The sequence below is a fragment of the Bos indicus x Bos taurus genome, chromosome 15 (assembly GCF_003369695.1).
Source record: "Bos indicus x Bos taurus breed Angus x Brahman F1 hybrid chromosome 15, Bos_hybrid_MaternalHap_v2.0, whole genome shotgun sequence".
In the NCBI taxonomy this organism is placed as follows: domain Eukaryota; kingdom Metazoa; phylum Chordata; class Mammalia; order Artiodactyla; family Bovidae; genus Bos; species Bos indicus x Bos taurus.
This window is the reverse complement of record NC_040090.1, coordinates 45,317,211-45,331,741: the sequence shown is the minus strand read 5'-3', so window position 1 is coordinate 45,331,741 and position 14,531 is coordinate 45,317,211.

Below are 14,531 nucleotides of genomic sequence, written 5' to 3'. Positions count from 1 at the left end.
CCTGGAAAATCCCATGGACGGAGGAGCCTGGAAGGCTGCAGTCCATGGGGTCGCTAGGAGTCGGACACGACTGAGCGACTTCACTTTCACTTTGATGCATTGGAGAAGGAAATGGCAACCCACTCCAGTGTTCTTGCCTGGAGAATCCCAGGGACGGGGGGGAGGGTGCCTGGTGGGCTGCGGTCTATGGGGTTGCACAGAGTCGGACATGACTGAAGCGACTTAGCAGCAGCGCAGCAGCAGCAGCTATGGGCATTTAGTGAGCGGTGGCCAGTGAGGTTGAATGTCTCCAAACGTGCAGGATAGTTCTGTATTATGAGGACACGTCCTGCCTGAAATGGCAGCAGCAGCCCCATTGAGAAACTGAGAGTCTGGGTGGGGAAGGAAAACTTCAATGTTAGATATAAGCATGCGGAGAGAGATTAGGGCCAAACAGTAAAGGCTAGGTGCTGGGCTTTGGCCTTCTTGCAGGTTACACAGAGCCATTGAATTCCTTCTCGGCTACAGGGAATGGTTCCCACCATTTCTAAAAGCCAGCAGGCATCCCCGCAGAGCTCTGTGGGGAGGTGATGTGGTAGATGTGCCCACATGGTGCTCAGGTGTGCTCCCCAGGCTCACCCTGTTCCCCATGGCTCTCGCTCATACTCCCAGTCATCCTGCCCCTGGCCCCAGAATGATGCCATTCTCCCTTTGAAACTCTGGACTAAGAGTGGATAGAAATAGGCAATTAAAAAACACCTGCCAAATTGAATTCACTTCCAGATGGGGTACACCAACTTAGTGAAACTAAACCCTCATTCCATGTTGCTCATGTATTTTTAGATTGGGTAAAAGAGGGCACAACTAGACTGTCAGAATATTTGCTCCGAGTCTGTGACAAGGGTTTTCATCCCAGGAGCAGGTCAAAGAACTTGTCTGCCAGCTTACCTATCAGCTTGCCTGTTAATCATGATAGGAGATAGTAATTATTAAGCAAGCTACTCTGAGCCAGGCATTGTCCCAATATATTACATACATGATCACATTTCATCGTCATGGTGTCTCAATTTGCAGGTAAGAAAACTTGAGGCTGCTGCTGCTGCATCGCTTCAGTCATGTCCAACTCTGTTCGACCCCACAGACGGCAGCCCACCAGGCTCCCCCATCCCTGGGATTCTCCAGGCAAGAACACTGGAGTGGGTTGCCATTTCCTTCTCCAATGCATCAAAGTGAAGTCGCTCAGTCGTGTCTGACTCTTATCGACCCCATGGACTGCAGCCCACCAGGCTCCTCCATCCATGGGATTTTCCAGGCAAGAGTACTGGAGTGGGGTGCCATTGCCTTCTCCAGAAAACTGAGGCTAGGAGGGGTAAATGAGTTTCCTAAAGTGCCCAAGTGGAGAACCAGGCCTTGAATCCAGATCTATCTGATTCTAAAGGCCTTTGCCCTTTCCCTTATACCAGCCTGTTTATCTCAGTCACAAAGAAATGGTGGTTTCTTGAAAGGGGGGAAAGGGACCCATGGCCAGATAAGTCCCAGGCAGTGAAGACAGGCATGCTCTCAGCTGCCTGATAGGACAGGTCTGAAGAGGACTGCAATGGGTTGTTCCCTGCACGATGGTGGGAGCGCTTCATGCCCATTACTCTCCAGACCCTCACTCGGTTCAGAACTGGGCCAGGAGAGCTGCAGTATGGAAACAGGAAGGAGAGCAGAGTTTGGGCAGGGTGTTACCCCTCAAAGTTGCCTTGGCCAATTCCTTGCTTTGGTCTGGGGCCTTGGCTGCACGGGAATGTGTTGATTTTGCAGCTGTTCCATAGGGAAAAGAGGAGTCAGAGCCTGCGGAGGCAGCACCTCACAGAAGCACCTCTCCCCCAGGGCACCATAAAGGCCCATAGCTCAGTCACCAGAGCCATTACACAAGCCAGAACCACCACTGGGTGTTTTTCTTTGCCTCCTCCTGGGTGAGGGCCAAGTCTGAGGGCTATTATCCTGCCTGAAGAAACAAAAGAAATTTATAGCTATTGAGATTGGCCTGTGAACAGCTGCTATGGCCTTAAATTCCTTGGATTTGGGGCAAGGAATCAACAGAATAGTCTTTTCATCCATCCATCCATTTATCATCTCCTATTTTCAAGCACTGTGCTTGGCCTCAGGAAATTAGAAAGGAATAGGAATAGTTCAATCCTTAGATTTGGGGGTTGCAATAGAGGGAGACTGAAAATATAAACTCAACGTCCCCAGTTCTTAGCAGCTTATGAATACAAATGGTGGCTCATTCATTCAAGTAACTCACTCAGAGACTTCAATTCCCTGCAGAGTGTCCCTCAAATAATTTCTTGAAGGTTCCAAAGAGTGTTTGACCTACAATCATGAACCACCAACACTCAACCCCAACCCTATAGCCTGCCCTGCTTCTCTCTAGTCCATGTCCTATGTTCTCACAGCTGCACAAGGGACCCTTTACACATCCAGAGATGACAGTGCCCTTTCTGGGGAAGTCATGGCTACTCCAACAAAGGTCTTCCTTACTTTGGGTGAACTTGAGCCCCTCTCCCAACCCTTTGTCCAGGTGTCCATGTGTGAGTCACAACCTGTGCAACCATTCAAGGTAGGGCTGGGTGCCAAGAATGCTCCCCAGACCTCAAGGTCTCAGGGTGACAAAATGATACAGGCCCAGGTCTATGCTGAGGAGAGAACAGCTTCTCCTTACAAATATTTGCACTTTGTTACCTGGGGGCCAGCTAGTGCTGCCAGAGCCTCACAAGGTCTGACTCACCAAGGACTCAAACATTTCAAGGGGCTTGGCAAAGAATAAACACCTCTTCTGTACAGCTCAAATGTCCTCCTGTCTCCCATCTTTCTCAGTTGTCCAATCTCACTCAGTGCTTCCCCCCAAACTACCCTCATGCACATCAGCTCTTGCCAATAGACTCCAAGGGCAGCCCAGTCCACCAATTCCGACTCCCATTCTAGGCTCAGTTAGAATGCTCTTTTGCATAAGTAATTACAATGCAGGGGTAACACAAGCTATCATAGGTGCAAGCACAGAGGAGGAGCATGTAAATCAGACCCGTGTCTTGGAGAAGGAACATCAGAATTGAGTATTAAATAAGGAGTAGGAAAAGTTAAAGGGGAAATAAAGGATAACAAAGGCTTCCCAAGTGGCACTAGTGTGAAGAACCTGCCTGCCAATGCAGGAAATGTGAGAGACACAGGTTCAATCCCTGGGTCAGGAAGATCCCCTGCAGGAGGGCACAGCAACCCACTCCAGTATTCTTGCCTGGAGAATCCCATGGACAGAGGAGTCTGGCTGGCTACAGTGCATAGGGTCGCAAAGAGTTGGACACGACTGAAGCGATTTAGCATGCATGTAAAGGGTAACAAATTCCAGACAGAAATAACAGCGTGAACAAAGTTGCAAATGTCTTGGTGTTGCTGGAGTGTAAAATGCAAGGCAGGGAAGAAGAAAGGAAGCTGGAGGGATTAACAGGAGCCAGATCAAAGATGGCTTTATAGATTGTATTGAGGAGATTGTACTTTAAAGGAGCCATTGAAGGTGTCTAGCAGAGGAGTGCAATGGCACCCCACTCCAGTACTCTTGCCTGGAAAATCCCATGGATGGAGGAGCCTGGTGGGCTGCAGTCCATGGGGTCGCTAAGAGTCAGACACGACTGAGCGACTTCACTTTCACTTTTCACTTTGATGCATTGGAGAAGGAAATGGCAACCCACTCCAGTGTTCTTGCCTGGCGAATCCCAGGGACGGGGGAGCCTCATGGGCTGCCGTCTATGGGGTCGCACAGAGTCAGACACGACTGAAGCGACTTAGCAGCAGCAGCAGCAGCAGAGGAGTGAGATGATCAGTTGTGTGCTTTGCAAAGATTGTTCTGGTTACATAGAATGAGTTTGAGGAGTGCCAGAGAGGAGTGACTCTACTAGGGGGCTGCTGGAGAGACTGAGATAAAAGATGATAAGGACCAGAGTAGAGCAGTAGTGAAGAGAGGGAAGAAGAGCTGGAGGAGGAGGAGAAAGGAGACGAGGGAGGGGATTGAAGCAACTTTATAAATAGTGAAGCAAGGCTGCTTCTCAGGTTTCTGGTTTGGGCAACCACAAGTATGGAGTGACTAGGATAGAATAACATAGGAACATGTCTTAAGATATACAGGAGAAGGGAGAATTGAAAGGTGGGAAGATGATCAGTTTCTTTTTGAAAATGTCTTATGTATACCTTTGCTTCCCTGGTGGCTCAGATGGTAAAGAATCCACCTGTAATGCAGGAGACCCAGGTTGGATGCTCCAGAATCACTGCAGATGTAACTGCAGCCACGAAATTAAGACACTTGCTCTATGGAAAAAAAGCTATGGCAAACCTAGACAGGGTATTAAAAAGCAGAGACATTAGTTTATGACACAGGTTCGTATAGTCAAAGCTATGGTTTTTCCAGTTTGGATGTTTGGATGTCAGAGTTGGACCATAAAGAAAGCTGAGCGCCAAAGAATTGGTGGTGTTGGAGACTTTTCAGAGTCCCTTGGACTGCAAAGAGATCAAACTAGTCAATCCTAAAGGAAATCAGTCTTGAATATTCATTGGAAGGACTGATGCTAAAACTGAAGCTCCAATAATTTTTGTCCACCTGATGCAAAGAACTGACTCATTGGAAAAGACCCTGATGCTGGGAAAGATTGAAGGCAGGCAGCAAAGGGGACGACAGAGGATGAGATGTTAGATGGCATCACCAACTCAATGGACGTGAGTTTGAGCAAGCTCCAGGTGAAGGACAGGGAATCCTGGTTACTTCATGGGGTCACAAAGTCAGACACAACTGAGTGACTGAACAACAATGTACATCTTCAAGGGGTGACAGGTGGACTCTGGAAATGTGGATCTGAAGCTCAGGAGAGGTATCTGAGCTGAGGATACAGACTTGGAGTCACTAGAGGGGAACTCATGCTTGTGCACGGGTCCCTGCCAAGGAGCATCTGAAAGAGAGAAGAGTGCTGAGGAGAACGCTTGTGTGAAGAGAAGGTGGAAAAGGACAGTAGTGTCAACAGAGCAGATTGGGGACATCCAGGGTATCACTGTGTTAGGCAAAGCCCAGGGAGGGGACAGATCAAGGAGAATGGAGCAGTCAACTGTGCCAACTGGTGCAGCAAGATTGAAGGAGATAAGGACTTGCTGACAAGCACCCGTTGGATGTGACTAGCCAGAGTGCAATGTATTGAAGTGTGGGTGGCAGGGAGGGAGCTAAGATAGAAAAAAGCAAGAAAGAACTGCTCTTTGAAGACTGGAGGTGACACGAGAGAAACAAGAAGGTATTCATGTGGAACGGAGCCAGTGGAGGGAGTTTCTGCCTCTCCATGGATATGCATGAGAAGGTGGTTGAAGAGGGAAGGAAGCAGGGGGAGTGACAGGTTAGAAGGAATCAGAGAGGTAAGTGTCCTGAAACAGTCAAGGCAGGTAGGGCACCTGAGGCCTGACGGATGGGCCTGGCCTTGACCAGGTGGAGGGATGCAGCTGCTGAGGCCCAGGGAAGTGGGCAGTGCTGAGGTGGGTCTGTAAGCAAAGAGGTTCATTGCCTCGGGGTCAGGAGTCGGGGATGCTGCAGGAACTTGTGGAGTGTGGAGAAGGGCACTAAGTGGCAACAACAGGAAGTGGGCAAAGCAGCCCACCAAGGATGCTTAGAAGAATTGTGCTTTTTCTTTTCCCCTGTAGCCTAGGTGCAAGAGAATTTGCCCCAGCAGAAAATTACAGCTTGAGCATTCATGCTAATCCTTTCTTTCTCCTTTGGCTTTTCTCCAAAAGTCACGTTATCTTACAAAACCTTAACCTGCCTTTTTATTGCCACATATGCAGCATGTGCCAGGGCTTTGCGGGAAGGCCTACAATTGCCCAGAAATAATATTACTGCTGAAGTTTCTAAAAGGTCTCCCTTAGACAGGGTCTACTGGAATATTGGCTGCAGGGTGCCAGTCCTTCTGAAGGCCATTTTTCCTCACAACCTGACTCAATCTGCCTGGGTGGTGTAAGCAGGTTTGTTTTGGATATGGAAGCTGTCTCAACTTGGAAAACAGTTCCAGGTTAAAGACTACTGTAGAGGAGTTTTGGGCTTGTCCCAAGCTCCCCAAACAGCAGAGGCCTGAGAAACAATGGCTGCAGCCCCAGGTACACCAAGGGCATCTTCTTCCTTCAGCACAGGGTCACCACCAGTCAGGTGAGGCTGATCTTCCTCTTTCTCATTCGCTGTGACTTTCTCTCTTTGAAGATCCTGATGGGCGAGGCTCCAGTCAACCCCTTAAGCCAGGCTCCTCCTAAGTCAGCCCTGGGTCAGGGAGAAGGCAGCAGGAGCATAAAGGAGAGTAAGGAACTGACAAGTAAGCCCATGTGAGAAACAGGACCCTCAACTCCAGGAGGTATTTGACCTTCTGTCTCCACTGTCTGACTCTGTGGCCCTCCCACCTGTCACAGTCGCTGTTAGTGCCCTTCAGCTCACTCCAATCTGTTTCCTCATCTCTCATTTCTGGATCCACTATACTTTCTTCAGTCACTCAAAGGTCAGCTGTATTCTGTGCCCAGACACCTCAGGGCTCTGGCTCAAATGGACTCCTGCAGACTCTAGGACCTAGCTCTCTCATGCAACCCCAGGCACCACAGGCCCAGGCCTGACTTTTTTTGGCAGCTATTGCCAACCCAGCCTTGCCATGGCCTCATGGCTGGTACTTTCCCCCATGGGCTGACTTCTCAGTGCCTCCCACTTGCTTGACACTGGCTTCTGGGCTCAGAAGTAGGGGAAAGGCTGACTAGCTGAGGCCCTCCTGTTGTGGGTCCAGTCATCCACCCAGGGTCACACTGAGGCCTTCCATGCTCTGTGACACCACACTGACTCTAAGTTCCTTGAGGACAGACAAGGTGTCGTAGCCACAATTACCGTAACTTCATCCCAGTGGGGCTCCATGGCAGTTCTGCTTCCTGGTATTTCAAATGATGAGTCCAGTTGGTTCCAGAATTTTCTATTTAGAAGGAGCTAAGGAGTAGCAATCAGGTTGGGAAGATTGACAAGGGGACTGGTCCTACAGTTCCATTTTCTTAGCAGGCACTTTTCTTGTGTGGTAGACAAGTTTACTACCACATTCTCCTTAGAGGGCGGGCTTACCACTCAGCTGCAGGGAGTGTGGTCAGCAGACAGCCTTTGGTGCTAGTTTCTACAGGGGCTGCCTCAGCTGAAGAGCTGCATGTCCGAAATCATGCCCTCACCAGGGTGGGCCCTACCTGGTGATTGAGGGAGGTAGGGTATCTAGGCCCTGCCATTTTGGCTTGGTAGGAGACATCTGACAGGCAATGCTGACTCCTGGGCTCCCTGCCCATGGGTTGAGGCTCTATGCCATGCTATACTATGCGAAGTCACTTCAGTCGTGTCCGACTCTGTGTGACCTCATAGCAGCCTCCAACACAGTTTGACTTCTACCCCTGCCAATCCTGCCTCCACTCCTTTTCACAGGTATTCAGAGTTCAGTTGCTCAGTCATGTCCGACTCTTTGCGACTCCATGGAATGCAGCATGCCAGGCTTCCCTGTCCATTACAAACTCGGGTTCATTGAGTCGGTGATGCCATCCAACCATCTCATCCTCTGTCATCCCCTTCTCCTTCTGCCTTCAATCTTTCCCAGCATCAGAGTCTTTTCTAATGAGTTAGTTCTTCGCATCAGGTAGCCAAAGTATTGTAGCTTGAGCTTCAGCATCAGTCCTTCCAATGAATGTTCAGGACTAATATCGTTTAGGATTGCCTGGTTTGATCTCCTTGCTGTCCAAAGGATTATTATGAGCCTTCTCCAACACCACAGTTCAAAAGCATCAATTCTTTGGCACTCAACTTTCTTTGAGGTCCAACTCTCACATTCATACATGACTACTGGAAAAACCATAACTTTGACTATATGGACCTGTGTCATAAAGTAATGTCTCTGTTTTTTAATATCCTGTCTAGGTTTGTCATAGCTTTTCTTCCATGGAGCAAGCATCTTTTAATTTTGTAGCTGCAGTCACCATCTGCAGTTGATTTTGGAGCCCAAGAAAATAAAAGTCTGTCACTGTTTCCATTGTTTCCCCATCTATTTGCCATGAAGTGATAGGACCAGATGCCATGATCATTCATTTAATTTTAGGCCAGCTTTTTCACTCTCCTCTTTCACTTGCATCAAGAGGTTCTTTATTTCCTCTTCACTTTCTGGCATAAGGATGGTATCATCGACATATCTGAGGTTACTGATATTTCTCCCTGCAACCTTGATTCCAGGATGTGCTTCATCCAGCCTGGCATTTTGCATGATGTACTCTGCAAATAAGTTAAATAAGCACGGTCACAATATACAGTCTTGACATATTCCTTTACCAATTTGGAGCCAGACCATTGTTCCATGTCCAGTTCTAATTGTTGCTTCTTGACCTGCATTAAGATTTTTCAGGAGGCAGGTAAGGTGGTCTGGTATCCCATCTCTTTAAGAGTTTTCCACAAATTGTTGTGATCCACACAGTCAAAGGCTTTAGCATAGTCAATGAAGTGGAATACGATGTTTTTCTGTAACTCTCTTGCTTTTTCTATGATCCAACAGATGTTGGCAATTTTAACTCTGGTTCCTCTCTCTTTTCTAAATTCAGACTGAACATCTGCAAGTTCTCAGTTCATGTACTGTTGAAGCCTTGCTTGGAGAATTTTGTTTGCTAGTGTGTGAGATGAGTGCAATTGTGCAGTAGTTTGAACATTCTTTGGCATTGCCTTTCTTTGGAACTGGAATGAAAACTGAGTTTTTCCAGTTCTGTGGCCATTGCTGAGGCTTCCAAATTTCCTGGCATATTGAGTACAGCACTTTAAAAGCATCATCTTTTAGGATCTGAAAAAGCTCAGCTGGAATTCCATTCCATCACCTCAATTAGCTTTGTTCATAATGATACTTCCTAAGGCCCACTTGACTTCACACTCCAGGATGTCTGGCTCTAGGTGAGTGATCACATCATTGTGGTTATCTGGGTCATGAAGATATTTTTTGTACAGTTCTTCTGTGTATTCTTGCCACCTCTTTTTAATATCTTTTGCTTCTGTTAGGTCCATACCATTTCTTTCCTCTATTGTGCCCATCTTTGCATGGATGTTCCCTTGGTATCTCTGATTTTCTTAAAGAAATCTCTAGTCTTTCCCATTCTATTGTTTTCCTCTATTTCTTTGCATTGATCATTGAGGAAGGCTTTCTTATCTCTCCTTGCTATTCTTTGGAACTCTGCATTCAGATGGGTATATTTTTCCTTTTCTCCTTTGCCTTTTTCTTCTCTTCTTTTCTCAGCTATTTGTAAGGTCTCCTCAGACAACCATTTTGCCTGCTTGCATTTCTTCTTCTTGGGGATGATTTTGATCACCACCTCCTATATAATGTCACGAATCTCCGTCCATAGTTCTTCAGGCACTCTATCAGATCTAATCCCTTGAATCTATTTGTCACTTCTACTGTATAATCGTAAGGGATTTGATTTAGGTCATACCTGAATGGTGTAGTGGTTTTCCCTACTTTCTTCAATTTACGTCTGAATTTGGCAATAAGGAGTTCATGATCTGAGCCACAATCAGCTCCTGGTCTTGTTTTTGCTGACTGTATAGTGTTTCTCCATCTTTGGCTGCAAAGAACATCATCAGTCTGATTGATGATTTTGGTGATGTCCATGTGTAAAGTTGTCTTTTGTGTTGTTGAAAAAGGGTGTTTGCTATGACCAGTGTGTTCTCTTGACAAAACTTTGCCCTGCTTCATTATGTACTCCAAGGCCAAACTTGTCTGTTACGCCAGGTATCTCTTGACTTCCTACTTTTGCAATCCAGTCCCCTATGATAAAAAGGACATCTTTTTTGGGTGTTAGTTCTAGAAGGTCTTGTAGGTCTTCATAGAACCGTTCATCTTCTTCGGCCTTAGTGGCTGGGGCATAGGCTTGGATTACTGAATGGTTTGCCTTGGAAACAAACAGGTATCATTTGTTGTTTTTGAGATTGCACCCAAGGACTGCATTTCAGACTTTCCCATTGACTATGAGAGCTACTCTATTTGTTCTAAGGAACTCTTGCCCACAGTAGTAGATATAATGATCATCTGAATTAAATTCACCCATTCCAGTCCATTTTCGTTCACTGATTCTTAAAGTGTGATGTTCATTCTTGCCAGCTCTTGTTTGACCACTTCCAATTTACCTTGATTCATGGATCTAACATTCCAGGTTCCAATGCAGTACTGTCCTCTACAGTTCTATTCAGACTTTACTTCCATCAATAGTCACATCCACTACCAGGCCTTGTTTTCACTTTGGCTCAGCCTCTTCATTATTTCTGGAGCTATTTCTCCGCTCTTCTCCACTAACATATTAGGCACCCATCAACCTGAGGAGTTCATCTTTCAGTGTCATATCTTTTTGCCTTTTCATACTGTTCATAGGGTTCTCAAGGCAAGAATACTGAAGTGGCTTGCCATTCCCTTCTGTCTTCTCCAGTGGACCACATTTTGTTAGAGCTCTCCACCATGACCCATCTGTCTTGGGTGGTCCTACACGGTATGGCTCATAGTTTCATTGAGTAAGGCAAGACTATTAATATCACAGGTATTAATCCCCAACAAACAGCTTGATCCCAAAACCCCAACCCTCAGTCTGTTCTCCAAAACCCAAACTGCCACATTTAAAAAAAATTTAAAGATAAACACAAATATCAGTATTTTCTAAAATTCTTGTAATTCAAGCTTTTCATACATTTGAGAACAGTCATCCCTACTGAGGAATACCAATAGGTGACTTGGGGGAGTTAGATGATGGCTAAAGCCCCTCCAGCCCTCCGTTTCCACCCCACTAATACCTGGTAGAGTTCTTGGATTTGGAAGCCTTGCGGTTACAGAGAAATTTAGCAAGGGGTACATCAGAGAAAGGGAGCTGGGTGGCCCAAATGGATGAAGGGGGAGAAAGGGAGCTGCAGATTTCTCCCTGGATATCAGGCACCTCCCTAATCAGATGGCCAGAAACAGTGCCACCGTCACCTCCTTCTCTCTCAGGAGGGACTATCAGAGCCTTGAGGAGCTCAGGATTGAGGGTGATCTTGCTAGGTGGAGGAAACAGAAAGCACAGTCTGGAGCTGCTGAGGTGCCTGGAAATTTAAGATATCAGAGAGGAGGAAGTTGTGCAGAGAAGGAGCTCCTGAAACCTGTATGAGAAACCCCTTGGCTCTTTGGCCATGTACTCGTCTGTAGATACACAGAGCAAGATACCATAGATCTGTCAAAAAAGAATTACCCATGGGGTTTTGTGTAAGCTAAGTGAAGATTCTGAAGGTTGAACAGTTCTGGTGTTCTGACTAGCCAGAATAAAGTGACACCTCAGGCATTCAGTGGAGAGTTCAGAAGGGCCATCTTAGAAGTATAAGTCTGCTCTAGCCTTAGAATAAGGGCTACTCTAGTCCCACCCTAATAAAGCCTAAAAGTGAGTCCCAGTTGGATCACACCAATGAGTCAATACATTAAACTGCCTAAAAGAAGAAAAACAATACTCTTTGAGGAAGAACACAAAATCCAGACTCTCCAATAATGTAATATTCACCCACATGTTCCACAAGCAATAACAATAACCAGACATGGAAAGGACCAGGGGAATATGACCCATAAGCAGGAGTAGCAACAACAAAAACAAAACAGTCCAAAGAAACAGATTTTGAGAGGACACAGACACTGGCATTAATAGCCAAGGACTTTAAAACAGCTATTATAAACACATCCAAAAGGGAGTTCCCTGGCGGCCCAGTGGTTAAGACTGTGCCTTCCAGTGAAGGAGGTGTAGGTTTGGTCCCTGGTTGCAGAGATAAAATCCCACATGCTTCATACCCCCAAAATAAAAAAATATAAACCGGAGAAATACTGTGACAAATTCAATAACTGCTTTTAAAAATGGTCCACATTAAGAAAAAAAAATCTTTAAAAAAATATATGCAAGATTTAAAGAAAAAGACAGATATAAGGAATCTCATCAGAGAAATGGAAACTACAATGAAAGAAGAGAACACAATGAAAATTCTAGAACTAAAAACTATAATATTTAAAATAAAATTTTACTGGATGGGCTTAACAGCAAATTGGACAATACAAAAAAAAAAAAAAAAATTCAGTGTTTGAGAACAGGTCAATAGAAGCTATCCAAACTGAAAAACAGAAAGAAAAAGGACTGAAAATTTAAACATAGCCTTGGTGATTTATGAGATAATATTAAGCAGCCTAATATATTTATATTTGGGGTCTCAGAGGAAAAGAGAAAAACTGGCACAGAAATGATTCTGAATATGGCCAACATATTCTAAATTTGATAAAACCTATAAACCCACAGAACCCAGAAGTTCAGTAAAACACTAGCAGTATAAACATGGGAAAAAAACCCAACAATACCTAAACATCCATCATATCCAAACTGCTACAACAAAATAAGGCAGCCAGAGGAAAAAAGGCACATTACCTATAGGGACCAATGATAATAATCATTGACTTCTCATGAGAAGCTAGAGATCAAAAGACCATAGAATGACATATTTAAAATGTTAAAAAAAAAAAAAAAAAGTCAACCTAGAATTCTTTTTCCAGAGAAAATATCCTATAAAATGAAGATAAAATATAGACTTTTCAGATAAACAAAGTCTAAAGAATTTATTACCAGCAGACCTACACTACAAGATAAGTTAATGCTTTCAATGCGTGTATTAATGTATGCTCGGTTGTGTCTGATTCTTTGCAACCCATGGACTGTAGCCCAGCAGGCTCCTCTGTCCATGGAATTCTCCAGGCAAGAATTCTGGAGTGAGTTGCCATTTCCTTCTCCAGGGGATCTTCCTGATCCAGGGATCAAACCAGAGTCTCCCACACTGCAGGCAGATTCTTTACTATCTGAGCTACTTCAAAGGGAAATGGCACCAGCTGGAAATACGAATCTACATGAAGAAATGAAGAACTCCAGAAATGTTAAATACTTATTCTTAAAAGTATTTTAAGACAATACAAAGTCTTGTTTTTATTAGAAGAAAAACAGTCGACTGTTCAAAGCAAAGACATTAACAATTTATTACAGCTTATAACATTTAGAAAAGCAAAACAAGAAAAAAGCTTAACAACTTTATCATGAAGAATGGGAAGGGGTAAATGGAAATATTCTGTTGTTAGGTTCTTATGTGTTAAGTGGTATAACATGAATTCCAAGTAAATAGTGTTAAGCAGAAATAAATATGAGCAAGCTGAATTCTGTAATGTATACAAAAGACACTATACCAGAACTACATTGGGTTTAATCCTAGAAAAGTGAGGTGGTTTTTTCATTTTAAGTGGAGTAATTCACTCTGTTTGCAAATTAAAGGAGAAAAAAACAAATAATCTTATTGTTTTTCCTGTTCTAGAATTGTCCTTTTCTATCCTGACAAGCTAACTACGAAACTTCTGTGAAACTTTTAACCAGGCCACTTAGAGATGCTTATCGTTGACAAAAGATGGCAGGTATCACTAAATGATCATTCTTCACATTCTCTTCTGCTAAGCCTCTTGGGTCTCAAACTTTTTCTCAATACAGGTATCAGTTATCAAATGAATGGCAATAATACCTAGAGTCTGTTTGTGATCCCTGGTTTGGATCAGAACGAGAATGTGGAATGGAATTTCATCAGAACTCTGAGACCACTTAGGAACAATAGGTTAGAAGACTAATACTATTATAGTAACAGTAATGATTATGATGACAAGTAATGAATCAATGCTATCAACTGCCTACCTCCAGATATTTTGTATGAGAAAAATTCCTTATTGCTTAGTAGCAATCTGTTTTTGGATATTTGCCATTGAAAGCACTCTTGATACAGACTTGAAGCCTAAACTTATATCTGAAAGATGGGTGAAAACAGACAAAATTTTGCAGAGAGGCACATCATGATCAAGACGAGACAGATGAGAACTTTGGTGACAAGCAAGTGGTTGGGGAAAGAGGAATAGGAAAAAATGTGATGAGAATGTCGAGAAAGGAGTTTTAGAAATTGTGTTATGTGAACTTGATCCTAGGGGCAGTGTATAAATGGGAAGTCACTTAGGGGTTTTAAGGGTCTGAAGTATGAAAACTAACATATCAGAATTGTGATTTAGAAAGATCATTCACTAGCTGAAGAGAGCATGCTTTGGAGAGGAACCAGGCCAGAGGCATGGAAATCAGTTTAAAAAATGTCATCATGATACAGGTAAGAAAAATGCGGTCTCTGGACCACACTGGTAGCAATGAAAATAGAAGGTAGTTAATATACCCCCATTGTTAAGGGAATAAAATGGCAAAGATCTGGTGATTGGTATAAAAATTAGTCTAAAGAAAGGGAAGAGCAAAGAATGATTCCCATTTCTAGTTTACCCAGGTAGCTGATGGGGTCCGTCAGATGGAACAGAGGAGGGAAATTTGGGGGACAGGGAGAAATTTCAAAGATCCTGAAATCTATTTTTGGACGGCCTTGAACAGTCTCTTCCAGAGCTGAA